The sequence below is a fragment of the Macadamia integrifolia genome, chromosome 10 (assembly GCF_013358625.1).
Source record: "Macadamia integrifolia cultivar HAES 741 chromosome 10, SCU_Mint_v3, whole genome shotgun sequence".
NCBI lineage: Eukaryota > Viridiplantae > Streptophyta > Magnoliopsida > Proteales > Proteaceae > Macadamia > Macadamia integrifolia.
The window spans coordinates 32930498-32944760 of record NC_056566.1 but is presented as its reverse complement, the minus strand read 5'-3'; the positions used below and the strand labels follow the sequence as shown (position 1 = coordinate 32944760).

At 40.9% G+C, this 14263-nt stretch overlaps 1 non-coding gene across 1 annotated transcript; it reads left to right on the top strand.

The window, feature by feature from the left end:
- The first annotated feature begins 6469 nt into the window (after nt 1-6469).
- LOC122092562 lies at nt 6470-6576 on the top strand. Its single transcript, XR_006144215.1, has one exon. It is a non-coding gene; the product is annotated as a small nucleolar RNA R71 (small nucleolar RNA).
- The last annotated feature ends 7687 nt before the right edge of the window (nt 6577-14263 follow it).

Genomic DNA, 14263 nt, shown 5'->3' with positions numbered 1-14263 from the left:
TAGGGAATATAGCCTTTGCTCACCTCTAAACATAGATCTCGTGTTGGAGATCACTTTTTCGGCGTCGAAATGGGAAGATCAAACCTTGGCGCCACTAAAATCCATTTCTTCTTCCTCTTCCTTCCCTTTTCCTCTTCTTTTCCTTCTTTTCTCTCTCCTCTTTACTCTTCTCACCAAACGCCCGAGTGTCATAAATGAGAAAAAGGAAAAACATAATGATAGCTATTTATACCTTTTAAAACATCTTGCAACCTCATGGATGGGTCACACAGGTGGGCGGATGCGCCCACCTGTGACCGCCCACCTGAGGGCCAAAACTTGGCCAACAAGTGAGATTTTGACAGAATTCGACTCTCGGTACGAATCTCACTCTTAACATAAGATGTAATATATGTATGCGCCTTAAGATATGGCTACATACCTGCTTTATCCGTATATGGCCTTATGATATGTGCATGTACACGGCTTGGGTGCACCCGTCTCCTCTGGCACTGACTCGGACTTGTCTGGCCAGCCGATGTTCAAAGTCACCCTTGCCATCATGGTCCATAAGGAACCCGCCTTAACCCTCTCCGGTTCGGGTCCTGCATGGTTAAATCGGGTCAACCGTGTAATCAGATCAGATTTAAGAAGTAGGGTATTCCATTTACCCCCCCTTTCTAAACATTTCGTCCTCGAAATTGACGTACTTGGTTGTTCAAAAAGATGAGGGTACTTGGCTTGGATTTCATCCTCTTTCTCCCAAGATGCTTCTTCAAGTGAATGATTAGCCCATCGCACCTTTATGTAGGAAATGGAGCGATTGCGAAGGGTTTTCACCTTTCGGTCCAAAATTTCAACTGGCTGCTCTATATAGGTCATATCAGCTTCTAGATATTTTAGTTCCACGGGTAATACATGAGATGGATCATGGATGCATCACTTCAGCGTGGATACATGAAATATGTTATGAACATCCCCGAGTGAAGGTGGCAGAGCAAGCATGTAGGCTACCGAGCCAACCCGGGCTAAGATCTCAAATGGGCCAATGTATCTTGGGTTCAACTTCCCCTTTCTATGAAATCTTTGCAACCCTTTAGTAGGGGAGATCTTGAGAAACACCTTTTCTCCTGGCTGAAATTCAATGTCTTTCCTGCGGTTGTCTGCATAGCTCTTTTGACGAGACTGAGCTGCTTTAATCTGTTCTCGAATAACATCGACCTTGTCACAAGTCATCTGTATCATTTTAGGTCCTAACATTCGGCGTTCGCCTTCCTCATCCTAATACAGAGGAGTTCTGCACTTCCTACCATATAATACCTCATACGGAGCCATCTCAATTGTAGCTTGGTAGCTATTGTTATAGGCAAACTCTATAAGGGGTATATATTCTTCCCAACTACCACTCATTTCCATTGCACATGCCCTGAGCATGTCTTCTAATATCTGTATGGTTTGCTCCGACTGACCATCAGTCTATGGGTGAAAAGTAGTACTCAAATTCAATTGTGATCCTAAGGCATGCTGGAAGCTTTTCCAAAATCTGGAAGTGAATCTTGGGTCCCTATCTGATATAATGCTCACTGGCACTCCATGCAAGCGCACTATGTTATCTATATAAAGTTGTGCTAATTTGGCCGTAGAGAACTTGGTCTTGATGGGAATGAAATGAGCAGTCTTAGTAAGCTGATCAACGATCACCCATATCGTGTCCATCCCCTTAGGTGTACATGGTAGTCTAGTGATGAAATCCATTGTGATCCTATCCCACTTCCAGTCTGGTACTGGGAGTGGCTGAAGAGTACCATAAGGTCAATGCCTCTCAGCTTTTACTTTCTGGCATGTAAGACAAGTCACTACATATAGAGCTATTGTGACTTTCATGCTTGGCCACCAGTAATTTTGTTTGAGGTCTTTATACATCTTTGTACTTCCTAGGTGGAGTGAGTACTCGGAGCTATATGCTTCTCGCACTATCTTGTCTTGTATATCCAAATCATCCAGTACACATAATCTGCCTCGAAACATCAATGCTCCATCACTGGCTAAAACAAAATCTGGGTTGTTCATTGTTCGATCTTGAACCTTAACTCTGATCCGCTGCAATTCAGGATCCAAAGGTTGTTTCATTATTACCTCTTGCCTAATAATCGGATGCACCTGTAGAGCCACCAAGGATACAGTCAACCATTTAAGGTTTTCTGGTTGACGTTCAAACTCTAAGGTTGCTCCTTCATATAAGAGAGCTTCATCCATTAGCGTCGCCTCATGTACAAGTGGTGGGCTGACTGCTAAGTATGAGAGTGACACAGTCTGTGCCTTTCGACTCAACGCATCTGCCACTACATTAGCCTTGCCAGGATGATACTGAATGTCGCAGTCATAATCCTTCATGAGCTCAAGCCATCTCCTCTGCCTCATGTTCAAATCCTTCTAGGTGAAAAAGTACTTAAGGCTTTTGTGATCACTGTATATCTCGCACTTCTCCCCATATAAGTAATGTCGCCAAATCTTAAGGGCAAAAATGACTGTGGCTAGTTCCAAGTCATGAGTGGGGTAGTTCTTCTCACTAGCCTTGCAAAAATCAAAAGCATCTCTAAAAAGAGTGGGCCAATAAAATCCGCATTGAAAACCCTTTGCGGCAATCTTTTTAGGTCCAAAGTGTCCACCACATGCATGATCAAAACAAAAAGAGAGAATAGAATGTTGCTCATGATCAGGAACACATCGTCGCATAATTTGATCTGGACATATCTTAAAAAGATAAGGATCATCCCAGAAAAAGTGCTTAACTTGGGAATGAAACCTATACTTATCTTAGGTGGACCAGTGATCCAGAGTCACTTGAAACTAAGAAGTTGACAATGTCAGCAAACCATGGTTCACTGGACACTGCAAATAACTATTCATCTGGAAAGTTCTCATTAACTGGAGAATCGACAGTCAAGGAATTGGGAAGCGGGGATAAATGGTCTGCAACTAGGTTTTCAACTCTTTTTTTATCCCTAATTTATAAATCAAACTCTTGCAAAAGTAAAACCCACCTAATGAGACAGGCTTTTGCATCCTTCTTCTGAACTAAGTATCTAAGAGCAGAATGATCAGTATACACCACCACATGTGAACCAACTAAGTAAGATCGAAACTTTTCTAATGCAAACACAACCGATAAAAATTCTTTTTCAGTGATTGTATAATTGAGTTGTGCATCATTTAAGGTCCTACTAGCGTAATAAATGACAGTGGGTAACTTATTAATCCTTTGACCCAAAACTGCCTCTATGGCAAAATCTGAAACATCACACATCAGTTCAAAAGGTTCAGTCCAAACAGGTGGTTGAACATTGGGTGCATTGGTCAACTCCTTCTTAAGTTGTTTGAAGGATTCTAGTCATTCTTTAGAAAACTCAAAAGTTTGATCTTTGGCAAGTAATGAAGTGAGAGGTCGGGCTAACTGACTAAAGTTCTTAATAAACTTTCTGTAGAAGCCCGCATGCCCTAGAAAAGATCGGATGTCCTTAACAGATTGAGGAGGTGGTAAATTATTAATTAAATCCACTTTGGCTCTATCTACCTTAATTTCCTCCTTGGATATTACATGGCCTAAAACAATACCAAATTTAACCATGAAATGACATTTCTCCCAATTCAAAATCAAATTCTTAGATATGCACCTTTTCAAAACTAGAGAAAGATGATGAAGACATTCAGAATAAGAATTCCCATGAATTGAAAAGTCATCCACAAAGACTTCTAAAAATTTTTCGACCATGTCAGAAAATATGCTCATCATGCATCGTTGGAACGTAGCAGGGGCATTACAAAGCCCAAAGCTTATACTCCTGTAAGCAAATATTCCATATGGGCATGTAAAAGTGGTCTTATGTTGGTCCTTTAAAGTAATTGAGATCTGGTTATAGCCGGAATATCCATCAAGAAACAATAGTATTCATGTCTAGCTAACCTCTCTAACATCTGATCAATGAATGGCAATGGAAAGTGGTCCTTCCAGGTTGCCACATTAAGTTTTCTGTAGTCCATGCATACTCTCCACCCAGATTGGACATGGGTTGGAATTAGTTCATTATTGGCATTGGGAACTACAGTCACACCAGACTTCTTAGGCACTATGTGAACTGGGCTTACCCATTAGCTGCTAGAAATAGGATAAATTATTCCATGATCCAAGCACTTTAGGATCTCTTTCTTAATAGCTTCCATCATCACTGGGTTAGCTCTTCTTTGGGGTTCCGTGGATGGTTTGGAATCCTCCATAAGATGTATATGATGTTGCACAATAGAAGGGCTTATACCCTTGATATCAGCCATGGTCCAACCTAGGGCTTCCTTATTATCTTTTAACACTTTAAGTAACTCCTCTTCCTGGCTAGAAGTCAAATTTAAAGAAATTATTATAGGAAGAGTCTGGTCAGGCCCTAGGAAAGCTTACCTCAAATTAAATGGCAACTCCTTAAGATCTAGCTTAGGGGGCTCAACTATGGAAGGTTTGAGAATGAAATTGGAAAGGGGTCCTAAGGGCTCCACAGGTGTGTGAAGAGTCAAGACCTTAGAAAAGAAATTTTCACTATCATCATCCAACTCATCCATACACTTTTAGAATTTTGAATCAAAATTAATATCAAAGTTGGTAATTAAATCATCAGAAAAATCCATAAAATCCTCAATCATATTAATCTCTTCTTCCATATGTGGTTGCTTGCCTATCCTAAACATGTTAAACTCAACAGTTTGGTTACCAAAAGATAATCTTAGGAAACCATTTCGGTAGTTGATTAATGCATTACTGGTAGCCAAAAATGGTCTTCCTAGAATTATTGGGATCTCATCCTTGGTTGGAAAGGGCTTGGTATCTAAAACAATGAAATCAACAGGGAAAATAAATTCCCCCACCTTTAGTAAGACATCCTCAACCATCCCTTTAGGAATTTTAATAGACCTATCTGCCAACTGAAGAGTAGTTCCAGTGGCTTTCAATTCTCCCAATCCAAGTTGCTTGTACACATGAGAAGGTAAAAGATTCACACTTGCGCCAAGGCCAAGTAAGGCATGCTCAATGTAGGTGTTGCCTATGACACAAGATATGGTAGGGCTCCCTGGATCCTTATACTTGGCTGCTATAGGCTGAGTAATTATGGAACTAATGTTACCTGCCAAGAATGCCTTTTTGGGCACACTAGTGATACGTTTGTGAGTTTATAAATCTTTTAGTACCTTTGTATAGGCGGGGATCTGGGATATGGCATCCAGAAGGGGGATGTTCACTTCTACATTTTTTATGACTTCTAAAATTTTGTCCATGAAAGCAATCTTCCTTTTGTTTACCAAGCGATTAGGAAATGGGACAGGATGAACATAAGGACTGTTAGGGATTTACCCTTGTTCAGAAGAATCATTTTTGGTTTCCTCAACCAAATCATCTTTAGTTTTAGAAAAATCTTTAGGTTCATCAGACGAACCTGAAACAAGAGGCACACTTGTGTCCTCAACTGAAGGAGAGTTAACATGAGTAATAGATGAGGAAGATTTAGGAACGCTCTGTTGGTACTCTCTATCACTCCTAAGGGCATAAACAATATTACATTGGTTAGAGGGCCCTTGTTGGGTCTGACCTTGTACTATATTCAGTGGTGCATTAGTTGATGTTTGTGAACTAACAGGCTGATGATGCCTAAGGTTAGGCTCTAGTTGACTGGGTAAAGTTCCTTTCTCCCTCTCATGCATAATTGAGACAACTTGAGTGAGTTCTCTCGTAAGATTTTGATGGCTTGTCATGAGGAGGGCCATATTTTTTTCCAAGTCACTTATTCTACTTGCCTCTCCAGTGTTGGTAAACCCAGGGGGTTGCTGATAAGATGATAGGAGAGGGGCCCTAGGAAAACTAGCCTGAGGTCCTACATTTGACCTAGGAAAAGTATTTTGGGAAAAAGATTATTGTGCAAAGGGAGGCCTTTGGAGTCCAGGTTGACCTTGATTATGGAAATTGGAAGGCCCTGCTTGGTTGCCATGATTCCAAGAGAAATTTGGGTGATTTCTCCATCCTGGATTGTAGGTATTATTATATGGATTGTTCTGGTATAAGGCATTAACACTATCATTAGAAGTGGCCCCAGAGGTGTTGGGGCATTCTTCTAGGAGATGTCCAGGGGACTGGCACCAAGCACAAATCTTAACAAAATTGACTAATGATGGCTCTCTAGGAACAATAGCCTCAATCCTCTTGATTAGGCTATCCAAATGGGCTTCCTTGGCTACTATCCCATCCACAAAATATCCTTTTCCTCCTATAGTTCTTTCACTCTCTTGGGTTGATTCCAACTAACGGGTTTTGTCAGCTAAGTCAAGTAAGAATTCCCATGCCTTTCCTTCATCTATAAAGGATGTGAATCCCTCAGGACACATAGACTCTATCATTTGTTTAGTTGGGTAATCAATACCCTCATAAATTATTTGACATAAATGCCATAGGTCTAGGCCATGGTGAGGGCATTCTTAGAGTAGATCCTTGAATCTCTCCATAAGTTTGGAAAATGACTCACTAGGCTTTTGCCTAAACTGAAGGATATCACTTCTAAGCTTATTGGTCTTGTGAGTTGGGAAAAACTTCTTAAGGAAGACAACTGTGAACTGTTCCCATGAGGTTATGGAATTTGTGGGTAACCCATACAACCACTTCTTAGCTTGGTCTTTCAATACAAAAGTGATAAACCTAAGCTTAACAGCATCATCAGAAAGCTGTTGGATCTTAATTAGAACACATACCTCTTCAAATTCCCTTAGAAATAGGTATGCATCCTCAGAAGTCAACCCATGAAAGTGGGACAACATAGTGATGTATTGAGATTTGAGTTCAAAATTATTGCCCTGGGCTTGTGGTAGAACTATGCAGGAAGGTTGGGCTGTTCTAGCAGGGTAGAACCTATCTTTCAGAGATTTAGGTGAAGGGTTTTGCTATTGGTCTCCCATATTGAAGGGTTTTAAAGAGAGCAAACATATAAGGTCACTACTTGTTGGATCTCTTCTTTCTAATCGATTCTTAGTATTACATACCCACTTAACACTCATGCAATAGAAAACTACCCACAACTAAAGTAAGACAAGCACAAAAGAATGGATAACAAAACTTTTTTTATTTTAATGATTTTTTATTTTATTTTTTGATTTTTTTTTGATTTTTTTTGGCTTTTTGGGAGCTTATCGGCAGGGATCCGGGGTTGTGTAGGTCAATTCCTGAGGTACTGGTACAGGGTGAAACCTGTCTTTATCATACTATGAGGCATGACAACCTCCACCGATACAACTATTATTGCAAGTTGTTCTTCTCAGGAATTCAATAAAAGAAAAGGAAAAACAAAACAAAGCACTCTGATTTACTAAAAGAAAGCAAAAAATAACATGGAACTGTCTCCCCAGCAACGGTGCCAAAAATTTGTTTGAGATTTTAAATGTAACCGCAAGCGTACGGATCAGTGTAGCTATGGGTCGAACTCAGAGAGAGCAGCCACTTTATTTTTTTTTTCTTTTAATAATACGAAAGTGAACCTATTAATGGTTGTAATCTAATTTTAACTACCGCCCTAAACATATGTATCTAAAATAAAGTCCTAACCATTTGTCATCTAAGAATTTAAAGACATAAGCCACGTAATTAAAATTAAATAAATAAATAAGTGAAAATAAACAACCCACACAGTTAATATGAGCTTCCCTACTTGACCAGAGAGTCACTCTTACAAGGGTTACTCTACTTGGCTTTAGGGAAAGGGAGACAATTAAAATAAAAGCAATAAATTGATGGTTCTATGGCTAGGAGGGGCAAAGCCAACACATACACTAGCCATGAACCTTGGGGGAAAGGGATAGCATGTAACAACTGAAATTAAAACCCTAAATTAAGAAAGAAAGGGTAGTCAGAAGAGGGAATGAGAGGGGGGAGAGAAGACTATTGAAGAAGCCTACTTACTTGAACTTCAACCCTTGAACTTAAAAGCCTGGGTGATTTGAGATACTACCAGTACTAAAAACCAGATATGGAATAAACCAAATCTAAAATTTTTAGTACTAGAGAAAACAAATCTTGAAACAAAAAAAACTGAACTTGAAAAAAAAAATGCTCCGCGGCTTGTGATCTTGTCACCTAGATCTAAGCCTAGAACTATAACTTTAAAAATTACAACTCAATTACATAAATCATAAACATAAAAGGCTGAATAAGAATAAAAGAGTAATTACATTAATTGACATAAAAAAAAACTATTACAAAAGTGATTAAAGCAAAAATAGAGAAGAACTAAAACTAAAGAGAGAGAGGAAGAGAGAGAAGAAAACTAAGCATAAACTAGAAAATAAAATAAGGGGAATAAATAATTAGGAGGGGGGAGGAAGGGGCTTTTATAGGGCTTTTGTCTTGTCTCCTTCCTTCTACAAGTCTTCTTTAAGAAAAGAAAGAAAATAAAATAAAATAAAATCTTGGTAAAAATCCTCATTCTCTGAGATATTGTGTGAAGGAAGAGAGAATCAGTTTCCAAAATTAACAAATTCTATTCCTTCCTTGCAATATTAAACAATATCTTGCAATCTTGATTAAATCAGAAAGGAATCTCTGCATAGTATCTTCAAGATCTTGTGAGGTGGCAAGGAGAGAGAATAATCTTTAGGATTTTGTAGGAGAGATGATGTGGTACCAATGAGTGGGTCCCACCTTTGGATTGGTTCTTGATTCACTTTAAGCACTTTCTCTTATAAACTTGGAAACTAAAAAAAAAAAAAACAAGAAAAATAAAAGTAGTACTATCCAAAGTGGGGCAAAGTGTACACTTATATCCCTAAGATTTCACACATTATTGTACTCATCAGAGACCTACATTGGCAAGGTTATTCACTCAACCTTGGGTCTAAGGAAAAATCCCTATGAAACCCCTACCCAAAACCCTAGGATTTGGGAATTTTAACAAATCCTCTATGACCTAACATCCTAACCAAATCCTAAGTTGGGGAAAATGAAATTGAATCTATGTATAGTGTGTGAGAGTGATTTCATGAGCCATTAATGACCATTCCATGAGATCAACCAAAGTCTTCCCCAATTTAGCTTAATCTAGACTTGTGTATTGAGGAAATTGGGTGTATCTTGAAACCCTATGTTGATCCGCTCACTAATTTCCCTAAACCTAAGCTAAGTGTGTGAGGATGCCCTATATGAAAACCTACCCTAAAATCATAAAACCCAATTTGTAAACTATACAAAAGAGGGAGAAGGGAGGAATGGAGTTGGGAAATAACACCCCACTGAAAAATACATATTTCCACCACCATACGTAGGGGCCATAGGGCCAATAGGGCTGATCTGGGCAAGAAAACCCCGATTTTAACTTCACCGATTGATGGTCATCGGCCATCCGGTGAAGGCAGGGACCATCCACCGGTGAAAATATTACAGGATGTGCATTCCTTTCGGATTTATCCACCAGTGAACTCACCGACGGATGACCATCCACTGGTAATCATCCATCGATGAACCATTTTAAAGATAAATTTTTATCCTTTTATTAGGGCACGATTCCTAATGTCCCACTCCTCTTTGAATAACCGAATAACCGAAAAACATTATGTATCCTAGGAGTGAAACTGAGAAGTGACGGGAGCACGCAACACTAAACTATCAACTATCTACCGCCATCTAGAACACGAGGTGAGGGGATTTTGTGTGCTTTTATGGAATTTTTGTATCATAATGCATATATGGATGAGTTTTATCATTTTGAATATTATTAATATATTATTCCTTATGTAAAGTGTGGACGTGGCATGAGAAGGTGGATTATGATTGTGCATGTGTGTGTGTGTGACTAGGATGCAGTGTGGCCTGTGGTGGGTGCCTACGACACTATATGCCCAGGGTGTATGTGCGTGTGTATGTGGAGACTGGGGTGCAGAGTGACCAACGGTTGGAGCCGACGGCACTGAATGCTCATGGTGAGTGTGTGTGTGTGTGTGTGTGACTGGGGTGCAAGGTGGCCAACGGTTGGTGTCGGTGGCACTGTATACTCAAGGTGTGCATGTGTGGGTGAGTGTGATTGAATTGTGTTGTGGCATATTAGAATGCATTGGGCTAGGATAACCACCTTAGTGCTACAACCCTTGCCAATAGGGGTTTACGTATTGGCTAATCCTTTCGTTCAACGGTCCGTGGTTGAGGACGATTTTCGGTGACTGAGGTGTGATGATGCCAGTGTCATAATAGACCCTCACACGATGTTTGATTTGGTAACGGGTATACCCTACATGGGATGTTGGATTCAATGTAGTGATATTATAGGAGGGTTATTAATAGGGGCTTACTGAGTACCGAAGTAGCCATGTACGGACCGGTATACTCTTGACTCGTAACTAGCTTGTATCCCTGGGGACTAATAACATACATTCATGATTAGGGATAACACCTATGTCGTAGTGGCACTTATACCCCATTTGGACTTAGAAATTATTGCTTAGAATTGCTTGATAATAAATGGATCATGTTATTGCACTCATATAATTGCATTCATATTGATGTGGTCAGGTTAAAGCAGAGTAGTCCTATCATTTCATTAATAACAAATTCAGCTTACAACTTTGAGAGAGGAGAATAGAAGACTTAACTAGGAGCAAATTACATAGACGATAACTACCTGTTGAATAACTCTCACGTTTATAATACTAATAACATAAATAAAACATAATATGATCACAATCCTGAGAACAAAATTGATAGATAGGAGGACCTAGGAAAAACTACTGCTGGGGTGGATCACTAGGTGGTATCGAAGAAAGTAGAGTAGTATCTGCTTGCCTGAAGTAAATGTCCCACCTACAGATTTTACCTTCAGATGAGCCCTATCATCAATGCTGTCCAGATGGGTATTCAGACCCCGAAAATCTATTTTATAGCCTGCATCACCTGGTGCGGTTGAAGAAGAAGCACCACCGGCATATTGAGATGAAGTGTAAGGAGGAGGTGGGGTAGTTCCCCTATGATCTTGATGTAGTGGAGGTCCATCATCTTCACTATCCTCCCCATCTTCCTCGCTCTCCTCGGCCTCCTCGTTGTTTTCCATATCCATATCCTGGTCACCTCCTATAGGGACCATTATCGGCACCCCCTCAGCATCACTACCATTATTAGGGTCAACATTCATCTTCACTAAGGAGTGTAAATCGAAAGGATACCTCTTGACTCCATCTGTAGGCTCATTAGCATAGGGGACCCCAAATTGTACGAAAATACTAGTAAGGAGATTTTCGTAAGGCAAACTTCCGTCCTTTGGGTATTTGGCCCGGTATGCCATATGCCGCATCAATAGGTATGGGAGGTTGATCTAGAGACCCACATACAAGCAAAGGGTAACATAGACCTGGAGAAGAGAAACTTCATTGAAATGACCTCCAGATGGTAATATGTTTAACTGAACTATCCTACAAAGCACCTTGGGCGTAGTCCTAAAGTGACTGAACCTAGTCCATCCACCGGTGGTTGCAGTCAACTGTTGACACATCTCATCTAAACTATCTTAGGGCATGAAGGCTCCCCTTCTAGTCTTGGGAGCACAATATACACTCTCCCAGGTGCTTGAAATCCCAATAATAGCACCAAAATCGGCTGTGGTGAAGGAGAGGTCTACTCCTATAACTCGGCTCGTGAGACGATAATCATTCTCCCCCACTTCCTCGCCCCTCAGATTGCAAAAGAACATTTGGACCAAGCGAGGATAACATTTGTCCCCTAGGTCCAAGAGGGGTGACCAACCCAGTGCCTGGAATCGCCTCGCTATACAAAAGGAAGGCATCTGACCATGCAATATTGCCTTCCCGGAATTCACAAGTTTACTTCCAAACACCCCCCATTTCTATGCACTTTCCTCAGAGTTAAACCAAAATCTGTCAAAGTTGGGTTCTGGAGGAGCTGGAATCTATCCTGCAGCATTTCGACTGCGTGTGTCTCTTCTAGAACTCATGGCTGCATACAAACATAATAAATATACATATCCAATTAAGTATATACAAAAGGAAAGGCATATTTGAAAAGAATGCAAGAAATTTCATATAAATCCCTAGTTAGGGTTTCACAGAGAAGAAAATTTGGGGAAAATGGAAAATCTAGCAAAATGAGAGGAAAACCTTACCCCTTACGCAAAATATGGCGTGGATTGGTGGCAAAGATCACCGAATGATGTTCTTCCAACCTTGGGAGAGCTCTTCGGTCATTCTTGGCAAGAAAAGGAGGAGGTTATGGTGAAAATGGGAGTTCTCGTCAGCCCTTTTAAAAGACAGTAAAAGTGTTCACTGGCTGGCCAGTGAAATAATTACCATCCACCGATGAAGGTAAAAAGGTGAGAATTTATTTTCTTTTCTTTATATGTGTGGTCCATTTATTTATTTCCTTCCCTTAATATGTGGACACGAAGGATGTGGGTGTCTGAGCCTAGTACATAAAAAGACTTGAATATGCATGCTCAGTTGTACTAAGTTGCCTATGTTACCTCTTATACAGGAAGGTTCACATGGCTCCTAAAAAATCCCAAACACAGGTGGGACGACTGCCTAAACGGCCACGCCGTGCTACTACATCTACTATGGGTCGGCCACTGACTTCGAAACCAAGTAGGGAAGAGGTGCCCGATACCACAGCACAGGCAGCCCCTCCTGCTCCACCTATACTTTCTACCCAGGATGTAGTGTCAATTATGGGCAACATGTTGTAAGAACTACAACAGCAACAAAATGTGATGATGCAAGGGTTACAACAGTAGCAACTGGAGTTTATGACAGGTCTAAATGCATAGATCAATGCTATGTTTCAGACTCGAGAGGCACAGGTTGTTCCACCACAGACACAGCCAGTACTTAACGTTGCTCCTACCACTATTCCCCAGGCACAACAAGTCCCAGCACCAATGGCTCACCACACAACCCACCCAGAAGGCTCCAATGTACATTATGCCCCACGACCTGATGCACCACTAACACAGGGGCAAATGACACCACAAAGCCAAGCCATATTGCCTATACCTATGGACAATGTGAAAGTGATAGAAATGTTCCAGAAGTTTAGGCCTCCCTACTTTGGTGGGATTGCGCAGGACCCTTTGGCACCCACCAAATGGGTAGAGGAAATGGAGAAGGCATTTAAGGTAATGACCCCTCACTAAAGAACATAAACTGATGTGTGCCGACTACCAACTACAAAATAAGGCAAATGCATGGTGGAAGTCCACTGAACCCATCCTAGTGGCCTTACAGCCTAACCTCACATGGGAACAGTTTAAAGTGGCATTCTACAACAACTACTTCCCAGACAGTGTGAGGGAGAGGAAGGAAACAGAGTTCATGGAGCTTAAACAAGGGTGCAACTCTGTATTAGAATATCAACAAGATTTTGAGAAGTTATTCTTCTTCGCACCTGAGCATTTGAAGGGGGATCAGGAAAAGATGAAGAGATTTAAGAAAGGGTTAAGACCCATTATAGGGGCTTTGTTAGTGGCTCAGTACCTCCACAGTTATGCCCAGGTGATTCAGGCTGCCAAATCCATTGAGGATAAACAAAGAGAGAACTATCATGCCATACAAGGGAAGAGGACAGTGGCACCTAGCAGGTTTGGTAAGGGGACATATTCTAGTGCAGCCTCAGATTAGTATAGAAGACCAGAAATAGGACAAGCACTACCACCACCTAGACCCATGGTAGCACAGTCTTAGATGGTCCCCTTAAGGTGTTTTGTCTGTTAGCAAACGGGTCACTTTGCAAGGAATTGCTCACAGAGAAGACCGAGTGACCCCTATATAGGACCAGCCAGATCAATGCAGCCATTATCTGCCACCCGTTCGGCTCAGGCACCACAGGGAGCTAGACTGCAAGGGAAAGTGTTTGCACTAACTACTAAAGAAGCGGAGGCATCGCCTGGAGTGGTCACAAGTACCTTGTTGATATCGATGACCCCTGCATATGTTTTGTTTGATACTGGTGCATCATGTTCCTTTGTATCCCCCACTTTTGCCGCTAAAATGAATATCAAGCCAAAAGTGTTAACACACAAGTTAGTAGTTAGCACACTGACTGGGAGTGAGGTAGGATTAGAGGAGATTTATGAGCCGTGTCCTATTCAAGTCTGTGGATGGGACATGATTGCTCATTTGATCAAATTAAGGATGCGTGACTTTGATGTCATCTTAGGTATGGATTGGTTATCCGCCTATAGGGCATGTGTTTTATGTGCTGAGAAGAAAATTA